Here is a 17,067-nt window from a genome sequence, read left to right as displayed (position 1 = left end):
AATCTCAATAGAAAAATGTATTAATAATAATAATAAAGAAAGAAATCCAGGGACTATCCACTCTAAAACTGTGGACTGGATGAGTCAGTCAAACTGGAAAGTTACAATATGTAAAATAACAATATTGTAGCGATGGAGTCAATGTCAATAGTTAAAAATAAACACAGAGAGCGGTAAACAAATGTAACAATTTCCGATGGAATAATAGAGCAGCGTAGAAATCTACAGGGTATAAGAAATAGATACAGACTGTCAGTACACTGCTGTGCCGTTGAGGGCACCCCTTAAAATAGGCTAATCACCCCACCCCTCTCAAAGTAAGACTGAAAAGCCTAACAGAAGTAGGAAATAGCAAATAATGAAAAATCCAAACACACAGTGAATAAATGAAAAAATCCCCCACAATAAACACAATTTTGTTTATTATTAATTTTCTAGTTATTTTATTTGTCACTTATTTTTTACTTATTTCATGATTTCTGTGTTCTTTTTTCAAGCTTGTATATAGATCTGTATAATATCTGTAGGGTCCAGGACCACTCAAGATTCCAGTGAGTTATGACTTACATCAAAATAAGAAAGATGATTTAATTTGTTATTTTGTAGACAGGTAACTAAATGGAATATTTTAGATATTAAGTGAGAAAAGGCAGTTAGGGAGGCGAGGGGAATAAATATGTGCACAAAGAGTAAAATCATTACAACTAACCAAAAAGCAAGTCAATGATATGTAAAACCATTTTGTTTTGATGGCTTTGACAAATCTTAAAGGAAAAATGTGGACTCTCAGACTTCAAAAAAGGATCAGTCAGGATTCTCTCAGTGTATCTTCACTTAAAAAGATTTATTCAACAGATGTGACATAAAATAAAGATCAGCACCTTCAGATCAAGGCATTTGAAGCACATTTGAACTTATAAGAGAGCGAAGTAAGCTTTTAACATGGTGGGATGTGGAAGTGTAACTCTTTAAAGATGTAAGGAACAATATAGACCGATAGTTCCTAAGTGACCATTACATTGTCTTTATATTTAAAAGTATTTTACTTCAAATGAATAAATTGCATATGACTGGAGAAACTGTAGCTGTTGTTTTTGTAAGTTGTTTTGCATACATAACTTTTTTTTAAATTGTTGTTGGTCAGGTACTATGGGCGATGTGTATGTCAGTTACTGTTCCTGCTTTGGTGCAACTCTGCAATATTTCATGGTTACCTGTGGAAATACTTACAAAATGTCAGTGTGTGGGTATATGGGTAATGGGAACAGCCACTTATCAGCTTATAGAGGAGGTATAAAACAGTGTTTTTCTATTTCTCTTCATTTGCAATGTTTGCTCTGGCTGTGCATGGACTGTACTAAGTTAGGATGGAATTTATCAAATATTTAATATAAATGTAAAAGAAAAGGGAGAATTGCATAAAATATAAAGTTTTAATAGACATTCCACTCCCTAAATAAAAGAATAAAAATCAGTTTAGTACTACCACCAATGAAAACATGCATGCTATATTATGTATTTTTTCATAACGTAAAGCTCTTCAGAAAGCTTAAGTGTTTGTGGGTCTGGAGTGTTTCATTAACAGTTAAAGGGATTTTACAGGTGTTTTATTCATTGTTTTTAATTGTGTAATTTATAGAGAAGTGAAAGATCCCCTTTAACAAGGTTTAACACAGTTTAGTTTCAAAGCACTGAGCAGCAACCACCTGAAAGGAGAATCAAACTTTTGAACCAACTTTTGAGAATTCTAACCAGCTTTTTATCCTCCTCATCCTTCTCCTAGTTCTATGGCTTCCAATTAGATCATGGGTGGTCAATTGGTAGCCCTTAAGATGTCTAAGGACTAAAACTCATATGGTTCTTTGCCAGTCTTTCATCTGGCAGAGCATCATAGGAAGTCCAGCTGAAAAGAGCTGGGGGTGCTATTTCTCCACTCCTGCTGTGATTTCTTCCAGCACTTTTTTGATGTTCATATAGAGTGTTTGTTTTTGCTCTTCTTTTTATATACCTTTGCATTGTTCTAAGTCAAATAGAATTGATAGGTAGAACCGACAAACCCTAGGTGACCTGAAATAATTTATAATCATTGTTTTATGTTTGACTATTTCTAGAAGAAATATCTCTTTTTTTAAGAGCAGGTTTATAGGTCTATATATACTTTATACCAAAAATATTTCTGCACCATAGACACCTTTCATTGTTTCTATAGTTAGTCCTGTCTCTCTGGATTTTATTGTTCTTTCTAGATGATAGCTCGTCTTCTAATTTTTGATGTAGAATATTTTAATTCTTTACCCAGCTTTGTTAGGGTCCCCAGAGACTGAAATTACTTAAGTTTCACTTCCAGTGCCAACATGTCTTCTTCTTTAATCCATTTTTCTTTCTCATGCTTAATGGTAGTCTTTTTTCATTTCTTTGTTAGAAGCATAGTTTCATATTTGATGGAGTGCTGTTTCCCACCTGGTATCCCGTATTTTGACATAGGCTTCAAAACTGATACCATTAGAAATAGTTTTTAAGTATGTTATACTTAACGGTTTTAAGTAACTCATGTACTGCCTGGGTTTTTGAAGCTTTCTTCTTTAAATAGCCTTTTTGATATTGTCCAGTATGACTCTGATACTAGTTCAATTCTCCTCATAATGGTATTAGTCATTTTCTCTTTTAAAAATAATTTTCATTGATAAAATATCTAGATCCATAGCAGTCATAAAGACAGTAACTAATACCAATGTTGAGTTTCATTGTAAAGAATAATTAAATAGATGTGATTGCATTGTAACAGAAGATGGGCATATGATCATTTAACACTGTAACATTGTCTGTCATCAACTTGAAAGCACAGACTCAAAAACTGGTTATCTTCTACCTACCATACCTCCACACTTGTCCTGGGGCTCCCATAAAAAAATTTTTTGTCAGCAAAATTCTAAATTACATACGGGTACCTGCCTCGGGGAGAAAGCACAAACTGCAAAAACAGCTCTTAACCATAGGTATATCAAGCATTAGCATTATATCAATATTAGTATACTCTAATATTATAATATAAAACATGCTACAAGTTATTCATCATTCTAAAGAATTCTTTGGTTGAGAAGAAGCTGGCCTTTTTCAAAAAAGTCCTGATGCAAAAGCTACAAAGACACTATTTTAAGTAAGCTTCTACTTTTCCATAAATCTATTCATTCTGCTAAAGGGCTGCTATAGTGTTAGGAATACACATCTGTATTCCTAACAATGTAGTGCCCTTTGGACCCCCTCCCCCTCCCTTGTGCCTTTCCCTCAGGCAGCTAAAAGGTTAAAAATCTTTTAGACACTCAACCGATTTTAGCACCAATGTCCCTTAGTGCTGGGTCAGCACTCTACCTCCTCCGACGTCTTCTTACCAATAGGAAAGTATTGCTTCAATGCTTTCCTATTAGGATTTCACCAGGGCTGGACATGTATGAGGATGTCCAGCATCATTTAGGGGACCGTTAGCATAGTACGGTAGCATCCAGGAAGTGCCTCTTTTGGCTGTCTGATTAACAGCCACCGGAGGCAGTCTTAGTACTGCAAGGTATTGCAGTTTCTCAAAAACAGCATTGATTTAAATTGCAGGACAAAGTGGGATAGGGAAATTGCACCCAGACCACTTCAATGAGATGTAGTGGTCTGGGTGACTATAGTTCCTTTAAAGTGCTAGGCATACATCACTGACCTGCCTATAAAGAGATTTGCAAATAAAGCAGTGCTTTAAAGCATCCTAAATGTGAGGACATACTTGAGTTAAAATTAAAACGGAAAATACAAAGAGACAATTATCGTAATATCACAGCATCTACCTCCTTCAAATTTTCTCTTGATATGTAAATTTCCCTTAAGGATGAAAGCTTCATGACTGGTCAAGGACTCTGCAATTAGTTATGAAGTTTGTTTAGACTTTTAACATGGAAATTAATTGGAGTCGTTTAAATGCCGAGTTCATATCAGAAGGCTTTTTATATTAAAAAATTAATGACATAAATATAGCAGTGAACTGGAACCTTTTTTATTTATGCTCGTGGCTGGGAAATGTGCTAATTTTGCATTGGAGAAATTAATAAAAGACAAATTGTCACAATGGAATTTATAAACTTTCTTATTAATAAAATGCTACAATGTGTGAGAGGTGGAATAAATTGCTCATCTTTCATTATAATCAGCTCACATAACAAGGTTGCCATTTAAAGGGAAAACAACCAGGAATGAAATATCTAGTGCATGTATGATAGCATGGTGACACGAAGGGGCCTATTGATGAAATATTAAGTTTTACCAACTAATTTATGTAGTCAGCATTTCCTAATTTGAGTGATGTAGGAAATTAAACCGAGGATAGCTTCAATCTATGTAAACCGCAGAAACCTCAGACTCAAGGGCATTTGAATTCAGTTATTCATAATATTATTCAGTTTACCATTCACAATCACATATTGGTAGCAATTGTCTTATTATTTTCCAATAAGATTTTCTAGAAATTAGTGCTCATAAATGGAAAGTTAGACAGACATAAAGGTGAATGGATGGACGATGGATAGATGGACGATGGATGGACAGATGATGGATGAATGGACAGATAAATGTTTAACTACCAATATGTACTATCCTATTATCAGCAGCCACCACTGACAAAAACCCCAATCAATATATATTTTTTTATTCATACCAAATTTTAATATAGGAACAAAAAATGATAAAACGTGTTTATCAACTCTTACTCCTTTATTAATCCTTTGTTTCATAGGTGAAAAATTTCAAATAAGTGACTGACATTTATTAGCAGTAAGAATGCTGAACGAATCATGTTATGACTGCAAGACATCCAGTTCTTATCCTCTTTCCATGGAATGCCATCTGTCTTTAAAGGGTTAATTGACTGGCTTTAATTCACTTTCATTGTTCCATAAGCTGCCATTCCAGTCACAGGTGGCAAAACCTTTAATACAAAAATCTGTTGTATTTAAAAGCTGGCTGGCACATCTATAAATCTTTTTTTGTTATTCTAAATTTAGACCAATTTATAAGACTCATTCAAATAAACTTTAAGTGCATTGTGCACTTAAAATGATTTAAGAAGCTTTTACTATGATTCCAATTTTTGTCTTCTGCGTCTTAAATACTGACTTTGTGTATTTATATTGCAATACTTTTTAAACCAAGCCAGGAAAAATCTCCAACCAGGAAAAAAAATCGCCAACTCTGCTGTTTTCCAGCTGATTTAATATTTGAAATTTCCTTGTTAATTCTTTACCATCCCTACTTTATTAAGAAAAATAAACCTCAATGTAGAAAACCATTGACATATTGTTTTCGATACTTGTGCACGGCGAGAAAATTTGGTGTAGCTGAACCATTTTCCACAAAAATAGAAACATTTTTTGTGACAACCAAATTCTGCCCGTATGCCGGTTCAGATTGGTAGAATATTTAGAACCAAAAACCTGATTCAGAAACAAATCAGATGAACTAAAAGGGATGTGACATTTCACTGACAGGAGCAATTTCTTGACATTTGTTTCATCAAGTGAGAAAAACTAACCAATAAAGAGGAATGCATGAGGAACAGTAAAAACAAATTTGTTGAACCGGTTGTCCAAAGTCAGATCAGTTCCAGTTTGGACTATTGTTTTATACCAAACTGAGCTCTCAAAATATTATTTTGGGAGGAAACTTAATCCATATTGTGGTGAATGCAAACCACTTATTAGAAGATGTGTGAATCAGTCAAAACATGTTTTCAACTTTGAATCCTGGAAAGGGTTAAATGATCCTTTCAAGATCAATAAAATGCATAGCATTGTATTTGTTAATAATAACATCTCTACTTCAGAGCAAAAACGATAGCATTTGACACCTAAATAATTTATTCCATATTTTTAAAAATACAAAACATTCTTATAATTATCTGTTAAAAATAATAGATTTTGCATGTTATGTAAATGCTAACTTATTTGAATCAGCCCGTTTACCATCTATATGATATGCATATTTCACTGAAAGCAGCTTACCTAGTTTGCATAGTAAAAGTAGCCTTGCCTAATATTTTGTTATTTGACCTTAAATTATCATTATGACATCGAGCACCATAATGCCTTACAGAGAACTTGCTCTTCATCTAACTTAACTCCTTCAACTTTTTTGATTTCTCCAAAATACTCTTTGATCCCCTTGTTTTATACAGCACCTTGACCTTTCCAGCATCAGGACAAAATACTTATTATTCTTATGCCTTGAGATGTCCTTGATCCTTCAAGGGTTAAAAAATAAACTATTCAGACCATTGAATGTGGGTGAAGATCTCAGGACATCAATATCTGCAGACTTGCATTTAATATGGCAGTGTTTGATAAACTAGCTGGCATAGGAGCGTGCATCTATTGTCATACACAATCTCCATATGCCCACAGAGTGTCAGCACAACAATCACATTTGATATATGATTGTTTACGAATGCAAGTTTGAAAGTGTTTCACAGCCTGATAAATGAGTATTAAACAAAGGCCGAGGTTAAGACTGGAGTAATTGATTATGCATTTCATGATGCAGATGCACTTGATAGTATATCATTTTGATACTATAGATACACTGTTGCCTTCTGTTAATACAACATTAATGAAAGATCTTGCTGTTTTGATGAAAAAAAATATAGGAACATAATGGTTAAATTTGGCACAGCAGATGATCCTGGACTATATTTCCCATAACATAAGGCTCTGCCAGCCTCTGAGTCTTTGATAATTTAAGATCTGACACGAAAGAATACCTTTAGGAGGTCAAAACAATCTGGGAAATGTAGTCATCAAACATCTGGAGTTCCAATGTTGACTATCGTTGATCAAGGATATGCAAGGAAGTTTACATTAGTAGAGATCAAGGTGGATAAAAGGTAGATTCTTAGCTGTATATCTAGCTACAATTTCTCTCATGATGTGATGGGATGATTGGAGTCTGACGTTTGTCCAGATACATGTTCAAAACTGTTATGTTTATTTACTAAATTGGGAATTGTTAGGAAATCAAAGCGAATTTCCAGTCTTAGGCTAAAATAGCAAAATTTTAAACATAGCTGACTTGGATAATATTTCCATTTCAACTGTTAAAATTTGATATTCATCAACACTTTAGTACACTTTAGTGAATATTCCTATCTCGGTTATTTACTAAACACCAGATAGAAGTGAATTGAAAACAGGATTGTAATATATAAGCAAGACAAATATTATTGGTAAAACAATTTTTCTATTTTATTGTAAATTTTGTAATTTGATTTTCGTGTTTCTGCGATTCAGTGCTTGGTAAACTGAACTCCTATGTACTTTTTTAAGTGCAAAAACTTCATTAGATAAAAAAAATAATATACATTTATTTTCATTTAGTGTGTTGCCTTGGAATGAATGTATGTTGTTACATATAGCTGACACTTCATATTATTAATGTCTTCAGAATACTTTACCTGCTTACATCTTGAATCAAATGGTAAAGTGGACAGAAATATTGGCATTGAAAAGTGAATAATGAAATCATCACAATAAAACTGCTCTTAAATAGTTCAAATATGCAGTAAAGAATTTGATAGAGTTGTTCTTAAAAAAAATATATACATACATATATATATGTTAATATTTTAAAATATTTTTAATAACAACTGTAGATAAAAGCAATAAAACAGAATACTCATGCTATTGAGGATTTGGCTTATTGAATGCATATGATCTGATACAAGATATAAAAAGACAACATATTGGAGTATACTGAATTTTTAAATTAATAATCTCTTTTAAAATAATTTTACTCCATATAAAATAAAATATAGGTGGTTATTGTGCACTGTTTAGACAATCTGTTTACACAAATTACAAAGGTAGTTTTTCACACCAATTTACAACATGCATTTATTCTTTGTATTACAGCCTTATGGAATAAAACATACCTTAATATTGCATAATCATTTGACTCAAGTAATCCTCGTGGTTTTTGGAGACAGCAGCTCTGTGCAGCAAGCTCTATTTTGGCCCCTTACTGATCTATTGGTTAGGGATCCTCATGCCTTATTGCCATGTCTATTGTATTTAATATGTTTTGATTGACTTCGTGTTATCAGTACAGTGCACATTGTGGGCGTGGATGTATTATTGTTTTGGTCACTGTTTGGTTGTTGGATTCTTCTCATGTTATTTTACTTCATGTGCCCACTGTTTAGGCTCTTTATTCACAATCTGCACTGTTTTTTTTTTAATTTTGCTCTAAAAATAGCGCTGTTCCTCAGTGGAGGCTTGTTGATGAAGACTTTTGGAGCAGACCCCCAGAATTTGTGTTGCAGTCAATAAAATAAATAATAATTGGATGGGGTAGGACTAATGATAGAATGCAAACAGTTGTGTTTGTCATGGTCAGTTATTTTGTTTACTCCCCCAGATTCTCCTGCGAGACTAAGTAACTAATCATTATCAACATCTGAGGTGTTTAAAAACAAAAAACAAAAACAAAAAAAAAAACATATTCCATTGTCTGGGTATAGACTGTCAGACATGCTGAGCCTGCTCTGAAAGAATTTCAGATGTCATCCAGTGGCTTTGCATTGGACTCTCGGATAATGGATGTCCTTAAAACAGACTTACATATTGTCCAGTCTTCAATGATAGTTATTGAGAAAAAAACAAAACACCAAATTGCGGAGTCAGATCTCTTTAGAAAGTTTTTGTTCGCCAAATGTGTTTCCATAAGTGTCTTTTAAGTCCAGAGCATAAGTTCTGTCTGACTAAAATGTTATCAAATTAACCCATAAAGGACACATGATGGAAATATTCCGTCATGATTCCCTTTTATTTTTGAAGTTTTGTCCTTAAGGGGTTAATAAATGGTGCAATAAAACATTATTGATGTGGTATGGATTATGAATGCTGACTTTTCTGTTTTTTGCTTCCTTTAACCCTTTCAGGATCAAGGGTTAAGAAGACTTGTGTGGAACTTGCCTTAGCAAAACCTCAGAGAGCTACACAAATATTGTCCGTGTTCAAATCACTACATTGTATCATTCATAAGTGATGGACTTTAGCAAGAATTACATTTGTCCTCTTCAATGTCACACAACAATACGGTTTGTTTTACATGAAGACTATCAATGTAATTTATGGGGGATCTTTTTTTTGAATGACACACCTCCAACAATATTTCAACCATTAAATATGTCTTTAATAAGTATTTCTCAAAAATAGGCCTTTATGAGTAAACAGAAATGTATTTGGAGAATTGAGAGAGCATACAATTACTATTTCCTGTCAATTATAGATATAAAATACCTGCCATTTTAGCAGTCACTGAGTGATTTCTATCTTCCCTTTACTTGACAAAAACCGTCTTGTAACTGTCTTCCCATTTTAAACTATGGATTTTTTCGACAACAAGTAGTCCATCCTTAAGTTATTACCTGCAGTTTTGTCTAAACAATAATTTTATTAGAATATTATGCTGACATGCTCCTTCTAAATCATATTGTGGTCTGCCTTATCTGACATCTCATCCAAGGCTATATCCCCATTATGTTACAATTCAAATTGAATTTTGCAGCAACATCAAAGCTCCAGAGATCGGGAAGCAGTGAAAAGCATAGGAAAACAATGTCACATTCAAGTGTGTTTTCATCATGTTAAGTGAGCCTGAATCACATCTCCCATGCAGTGTGTGTCTGCATCTTTGGGAATTATAATTTAGGACACCAAAGTATTTGTAGAAAAACTGGAGGAAAACAATAGACACAAAATAACATTGTTAGAATGTTATCTCTAACCTTGCTACAGAACATGAAATAGGAAAAAATGAAACCATTGGGGTCTGTAAATAAAATCCCTGATGGTTAGCTAAAACTTGAAGTAATTGTGATCTGGTTTGAGCTTCGAAACACACTCCACTGCCCAAATAAAAATAAATGAATCACTATTTAATAGATGTAAAACATCTGCTTTTGATCGGGGATATATCTAAAAACAGCTTGCAAAAGCTGCATATCTCTTGTCTGAAACATTTGCAAGCCCTCCCTTTATAACCCCGCCCAGACTTTCGATGGCTGTCCAAACACAGACTTTCCAATACAGTTCAATGAGAAGTCTTTGGTTGGAAGGTAGATGCAATTGCCTGCCTCTTGAGTTTAGCTCCACTGAGCTAAACCAATAGACAGTAACAGGACTGGCTTTCTGATTGACAGGCGGGGGGGGGGGGGAGGCAAGTGGGCAAGTTTAATTTATAAAAGTGCCAATTTCTTTTGAAATCTGTACTTTTTGTAAAATGAAAAAAAAGACAAACTCTTCATACATGAAGCACTTAAGCAAGCTAAAGTGCTTTAATGTGTTTTTAGATATCAAGACGAATTCACTGTTGTCAAACTGCACACCGCACTATTGAACTGAATATTTTATTGGGATAGAGACTCTTAACTTAAGATTATATCATTAATACAAAACATCACCACACAGATATCACTATTTGGATGCTTTTTGATAAACTGAACTCTACTTCTTTGAATGTTAGACGTAATCGCAACACATATATTCCATGTTACAATATTACTTTTACATATTTTATTATCAGTATCCTGCATATTATTTGAGGCAGCCATTTTGCTTTTTTTTCTTACAGCCATTAGCTATAGCATAAAATTAATTTACCAGTTCACTGTGACTAGCAGAACTAAATCCAATAATAAAACAGTGTAGTTTAGTGAGTTTTATAGAATTTTACCAACATAGCTATAATGACCAATGTTTGTCCTCTCACCACAAGTCACTGTTTAGTAAATACATTCCAAAATGAAGCAGAATATCAGTCAGAAAAGCTTCCCGTCTAGTTTGATATGTTTTTAAGTATAGATGATCTTTTACATATTGGTGTTCCATACCCCCTGGGGTAAGCCATTATGCTACCAATGTGCACATAAAGCCCTGTTTTTCCATTCCATTTAGGGATATACCACAGGTTTTTGAAGAAATAAGCAGTTTTCAGATTTTGCATTAAATAATTAATTGTAAAGTTAATTGACGAATTATTCAATTTCCAGGTAAAATGGGGAGATAAATATTCATAACCCTTTTTTTATTAAAAGAAATCTAATTTCCTGTGTCATTAGAGCTGGATTAACGAAGATGGCTTTTTATAAAGATTGAAAACAATTGTCCTTTTGAATTAATTTAGAATTTTAGAACTAGTAGCATACAAGTAGAGAAGTTAATGCCAGTTCTAAGTCAATTTTACGGAGGTTATATAACCTGAGAGGGATAATTTCTATCTTTTTTATATAACACAATAGTGTGTAATTTAGGAAGAGATTTGTCATTTTATGCTACTTTCATTAGACCTCATACTCCCAGAACTCAAGTACATTTAATTTATTTTCCAGGCATTCTTTTTTTTATATTAAAGCTTTTTTTTTTTTTTTTTTTTCAGCACGTATTGGGAGTTTTCTAAAACTACTCATGGCTTTATAATACAGAAGCCTACAACTGAATAATTGGAAAATACGACATATATTTTTATGCCAGATTATATAGATATTTTTTCTTCTTTTTTCTTCAACAACAAATCTATCTAAACAAACCAAAGTAAATCAGATTAATTTCTTGAAATGATTTACTAAGTAGTGATAGACTGAGATGGATGATGGTTTGTAAAATATATTTGAGTATGATATTAGCATCCAAACAGAAACATTTACAATCAGTGGTGTATTAATAGTGGTTCCAAAGATATAGATATATTTAGCCCAAACACCTGAGACTATCCTAGTACCAGCTTAGTACTCAATTTACTTTGCATATCTCCTTCTTATTTTTATATTAAGCAGTAAGTGAAGGCAAGGTTATACTTGCTTTCATGGACACCAACACAATCTGCATGTTTACTCATTTCCTGTACATGTACTGTTGTATGTTATTAACATTTAACAATGGGCATTAGGGCAAATTGTATATTATTAAATGTCTGTGTCTCCAGAGTTTACATTTCCCTCATCAATTACCTCTTTTGTACTCTCTGTTTTAATTAGAGCCAATATCTACTACGCTGAGCACATGAGATGTCTGTAGACGTGCATAAGTCTCTGGACCTTTGTTTTGTTTTTTTGTGTTGTGTTTTTGTGAAATCTCCAGAACTCAGTAATGTAATTATCTTCCATAATACATATGTACCTGTTATACACACCCCCTCTCTGTCTCTCGCTCTCTATCATTCACAAAAACAATACCTATTTGCTGCAGATGTAAACATTACTTTGTATGCGCGATCCTGTGATTAAAATGTTCAGAGATCTCTTTTGCTTCACTTGAGAGAATACATTATTGTTGGTAGGGTGGGGGAACGGAGTCACAAAGAGCTTTGCACGGTATATGACTAGTGCTGTATAAATCTTGAAAGCCCCATATGGCTGTAATGGCCCGAGGATTCAGCAGGTGTCAATTTACATTCCTATTATACACCTCGGTGGGTGGAAAGAGACCCAGCGTTACTTACTTTTTTGTCATTGTCTTGCTTTTATTGTATAGAAATGAGTTTCTTTACTTGGCTTTGGTGGTGCATATATCTGTCAAATGCTGTAAGGATATCCAATGGGTTAGTTAGTGTAACCAAGTGTAAACAATTCGAGAGTCAATGTCTTGTTGTTTATCTGAATGCTGTATGTGTTTGTTATAAAAGAAACAGCTACCTAGTAACACACATCTGGATGCTACTTGTAACCGAAGGATCATTACCTGATCCCAAGCAATGTTTAACTCATCGGCACCAGCTTCACAGGATTGTTGTTATTTAAGAATCCAACATTCCAGTATCCCATATTTTCTCCAGCACTTCATGTCATGTGTCACAATTTGGTTTACTCTCAGTCTGGTGCAGTACCTCACAGTACCACAACCTGTTGGTGGTGCTATTGCAGGCTGCTGCACTCAGTTCTTCCTGAAATGCTAATACTGACTGTGCAATCAAACAAAGTCATAAGACAAAGTAGGGACAAATTTGCCTTATGATAGTCATATATTGACAACACTTGACAAAAGGTAGAACTTCCTTAATCATATTTTATCACCACACACAACACTTGTACATATCATGATAACTGCTACAATAAATCACCTGGTATTGTCGGATCCTCTGTAGACGTTTGCGTCATACTCTCTGGCATGCACAATAATACAACAGTGACATGGGATGTTGGTGGATGAAGCACAAATAACTGACTGTGGAAGCCAGGAGAAAGATACTAGTACCTGTGAGAGTTTAGAAGAGAATATCTCTCTTGAGTTTCTCCATCAGCTAGTGTGCACTCACCTCCTGAATCTTCTCCATAATGATCAAGTCCATCTGTGTCTATTTTAGCATTGCCTCATCCAGCAGATGTGCACTGACACATGTAGCTCACCCACTGTCTATGTTACCTTCACCACCAAAACCATCATCATCATCAATATGACAGGCACATTAACATTTCTATTAGAAAACATTCCATTAGCATTAAGTAACCAAGTACTAGTGTACAGGCAAGTGTTGTAATGACATCCAATGCCACCAATTCAAATTCACCTGCATTGGCAAAGGGTGGAAGATGAGGTATCGAGCTAAAGCAAAGTTTGGAATCACTTTGTGTGCCTCCCAGAAGGTCAACATGCAAAGTGCAAATCATGGGACAAGAGATATTGAGGGTGTGAAGGGTCATCTCACTAATGCAGTATGAAGCAACATATGCAAGTCTGTATTGCTGAGGGAGAAAGAAGAATAGGAAAGTACTAGGCCAGACAGGAGGTCCACTGGTGCTCTATCTGATTCTGCACACTTGTCACAGAGTGCTTCTGTGCCACTACTTGTGCTTTGGAAAGCAAGCTTATCCCTCACCGTATGTCGCAGTTTACTGTGCTAAGGGGCCTTTAGGCCAGGCAATATTTTTTTGCTTTTTTCACTTCCATCCATGTATTATTTACTGTACAGAACAGTGTCATGAGCTATATTCTGAAATCCAGAGGAAACAAAATATTTCAACCTGCACAAGTCTTGTATCCATTTCTAGTAGCCACACTTCAGGAGGAGTTTTGCAGTGATGAGTAACTTGGATTTGAGTAGTAGAATTGGACATAAAATTAAAATCTATCTATCTATCTATCTATCTTAAATTCTACAAATATATTTATATAATATTATTACATAATTAAGTCATTTTATTAATTACAATTTGAGGGACCTGCCTGATAACCCAGGCACAAAGTCCAGAGAATTTGGTTCGCTAGTCCTATATTTAACCCAGTAACTTTCAAGGACACCATAAAACCTGTACATGTGGGGTATTAGTATTTCAAAACAGTAAAACATATGACAGCAATGATATCATCAGTAAAAGTGCAGTTTTTTGCATTTTTCACACACAAATGGCACTTTGCCTGACGATATAATTGTTGTGATATGTTTTACTGTTTTGAAACACTAATATTTGTCTTCCACGGAGTCTCGCAAGTAAAACCAAACCCCCCATGTACAGGTTTTATGGTGTTTTCAAAAGTTACAGAGTCAATTATAAACTTGCATTTCCTTTTTTCACATTGCAATTTGCCAGATTGGTAATGTTGTCTTTGAGACCGTATGGTAGCCCAGAAATGAGAATTACCCCCATGATGGCATACCATTTGCAAAAGTAGACAACCCAAGGTATTGCAAATGGGGTATGCCCAGTCTTTTTTAGTAGCCACTTAGTCACAAACACTGGCCAAAATTGGCATTTTTTGCATTTTTCACACACAAATACTAACGCTAACTTTGGCTAGTGTTTGTGACCAAATAGCTACTAAAAAAGACTGGACATACCCCATTTGCAATACCTTGGGTTGTCTACTATTGCAAATGGTATGCCATTATGGGTGTAAATTTAATTCCTGGGCTACTATACAGTCTCAAGGCAACGTAACCAATCTGGCGAATTTCAATTTCAAATGTAACGTGCTATATTTGACCCTGTAACTTCCCAAAACACCATAAAACATGTACATAGGGGGTAATGTTTTTAGACTTTGCTGAATACAAATATGTGTATTTTATTGCAGTAAAAGCAAACAGTATTAAGACATTGACAGTTAAAATGTCATGTAGAACTAAAAAAATAACAACATTTCTTATTTCCTCCCATTTTTTTCATATTAAATTATGTTTCATAGCTAAATATTTGATATGAAATGAAAGCCCTGTTTCCCTTGAATAAAATGATATATAATAAGGGGGGGTGCATTTAATATGAAAGAGGTGAATTACGGTTGGACAGACATATAGCGCAAATGCCAGGTTTTGTTTACGTTTTGTTCTGTTCACAACTTGTACATTTGACTCAGTCCTTAAGGGGTTAATTGTGTTTTTGTTTTTTTCGAACATGGCTATTTTCCAATCATTTTGCAATGCAATATACAAAATATGGTCTAAAAATATATATCCTTTCCGAACAAAATTATTGTGGAATGGGAATTCAAATAACAGGTGATCTTCCAGGACTGCCTGAGTCACGTTTGCCGGGGGTGCAACTAGCCCCTAACACAAAAGTGCTTATATCTCTGGATGGGCAGCATCTCAAGCAGAAAAGCTGCACATACAGACTCCTACCTCCATGAGCATTTAAAATCAATGAAGTGGTTATGGTGGTTGGAGTAACCCTTTAATAAGATGCTGTGATCAAAATGATCACATGTTCAAAAAGTCAAGGAATCACTCTAGTCACAACTGCAACTTCAAAGACTGCTAATAAGATACGATGGATTAACCAAAGACCAAATGGAGTGAGTTCTGAAAGTTGTACGTTTGACAATACCTGTAGAGTAGCACATTAGCACATTTTCCACAATATTTGACAGTACAGGAAGTGAATTTATAACTGTAGATTAATAGTAATGTTTTCGCTTCATATTTATGGATCACTGCGATCCCAAAGTATTGTTTTGTTGATGTCTTTATTTTCTGCTTGATAATTTGTTGGCTTAATTGCAACTTCTTGCAGAATAAAGTAGCACTTTAGAAGTAAATTCTAAGCTTAATGATTATACAGTAAGCTATCTTTACTTACATAGCATGTTTCTAAGAAACCCAAAGAGACTGAGCATTTAGAAAACAGTGCTGAACACTGCTTAATATTATCTGTCTTATCTATTACAACCCAAGTACTTGAATAATGGATTGGAAATTTTAATATAGCCATTAAACTGTCAGGAAGTATAACCCATATTTTTACAGGCTAAGTATAACACTTCTATACTAAATATATCTACCCATTTAGATCAGACATTGATTATTTTGAATCTACTTAAATTTTAATATAGTTTACCCTTAAGACTTGTGTTACGACGAAGGCTAACAGGATTAATATGCAATCAGTTTAGATTGTGCCATAAAACCTGGTTATATATGTAGTCATAAAAAATATGATATGCCTATATTTAGAATGGAGAATGTCATATTTGAAAGAAATGACCAAAAAACTGCTCTATTTTTTATTAATTTTTTTTTTGCTAGTCTGCAGTTTCAGAAATATCATCAACAAATCAGCATTATTAGTATTCCAATAAATCTGTTTGATTTATTGTGTTTTATTTTAAATCAGTTTCCTGGAAGTCAAAAGAAGTGATGCATTAAGTATACTATTCTTACTTGATCAGAGAGGTTTAGCATTGTCAGAATGGTACAGATTCTATAATGCCTAATTTTTTGAATCAAGAACAGGTCTCTGAATATCTTTTGGTTCTTCTAATTTTACTGTAACACATTTGCAAGTCAGTTCACTAGAGGTATATACCATTTTTACCTGCCAGAATGGTATTTTCTATTGTTAGTTATAAAAAGACACCCAACTGGTGCGGAACAACTTCATTGGAGACCAATAAAAAAAGTAACTGCATTGGTGTCAGGATTACAGAATGATCCAGCACGTAGAATTGTGTAACACAGAGGACTGATAGGTAATGTATACCGGACCTTAGAATGGTCGGACTAACGTACCAAAGAATAGTCAGGAATAGCCGAGGTCAAGGGAAACAGAAA

General features: G+C 34.2%; 1 protein-coding gene across 1 annotated transcript in view; it reads left to right on the top strand.

Moving 5' to 3' along the window:
• Positions 1-17,067, top strand: part of CAMTA1 (calmodulin binding transcription activator 1) — a 1,539,661-nt gene that overhangs the window by 379,479 nt on the left and 1,143,115 nt on the right. The gene's annotated exons all lie outside the window — the stretch shown is intronic.

The sequence above is a fragment of the Pelobates fuscus genome, chromosome 11 (assembly GCF_036172605.1).
Source record: "Pelobates fuscus isolate aPelFus1 chromosome 11, aPelFus1.pri, whole genome shotgun sequence".
NCBI classification, from domain to species: Eukaryota; Metazoa; Chordata; class Amphibia; order Anura; family Pelobatidae; genus Pelobates; species Pelobates fuscus.
Note: the sequence above shows the minus strand (reverse complement) of the source record. Positions and strands in the feature narration are given on the sequence as shown.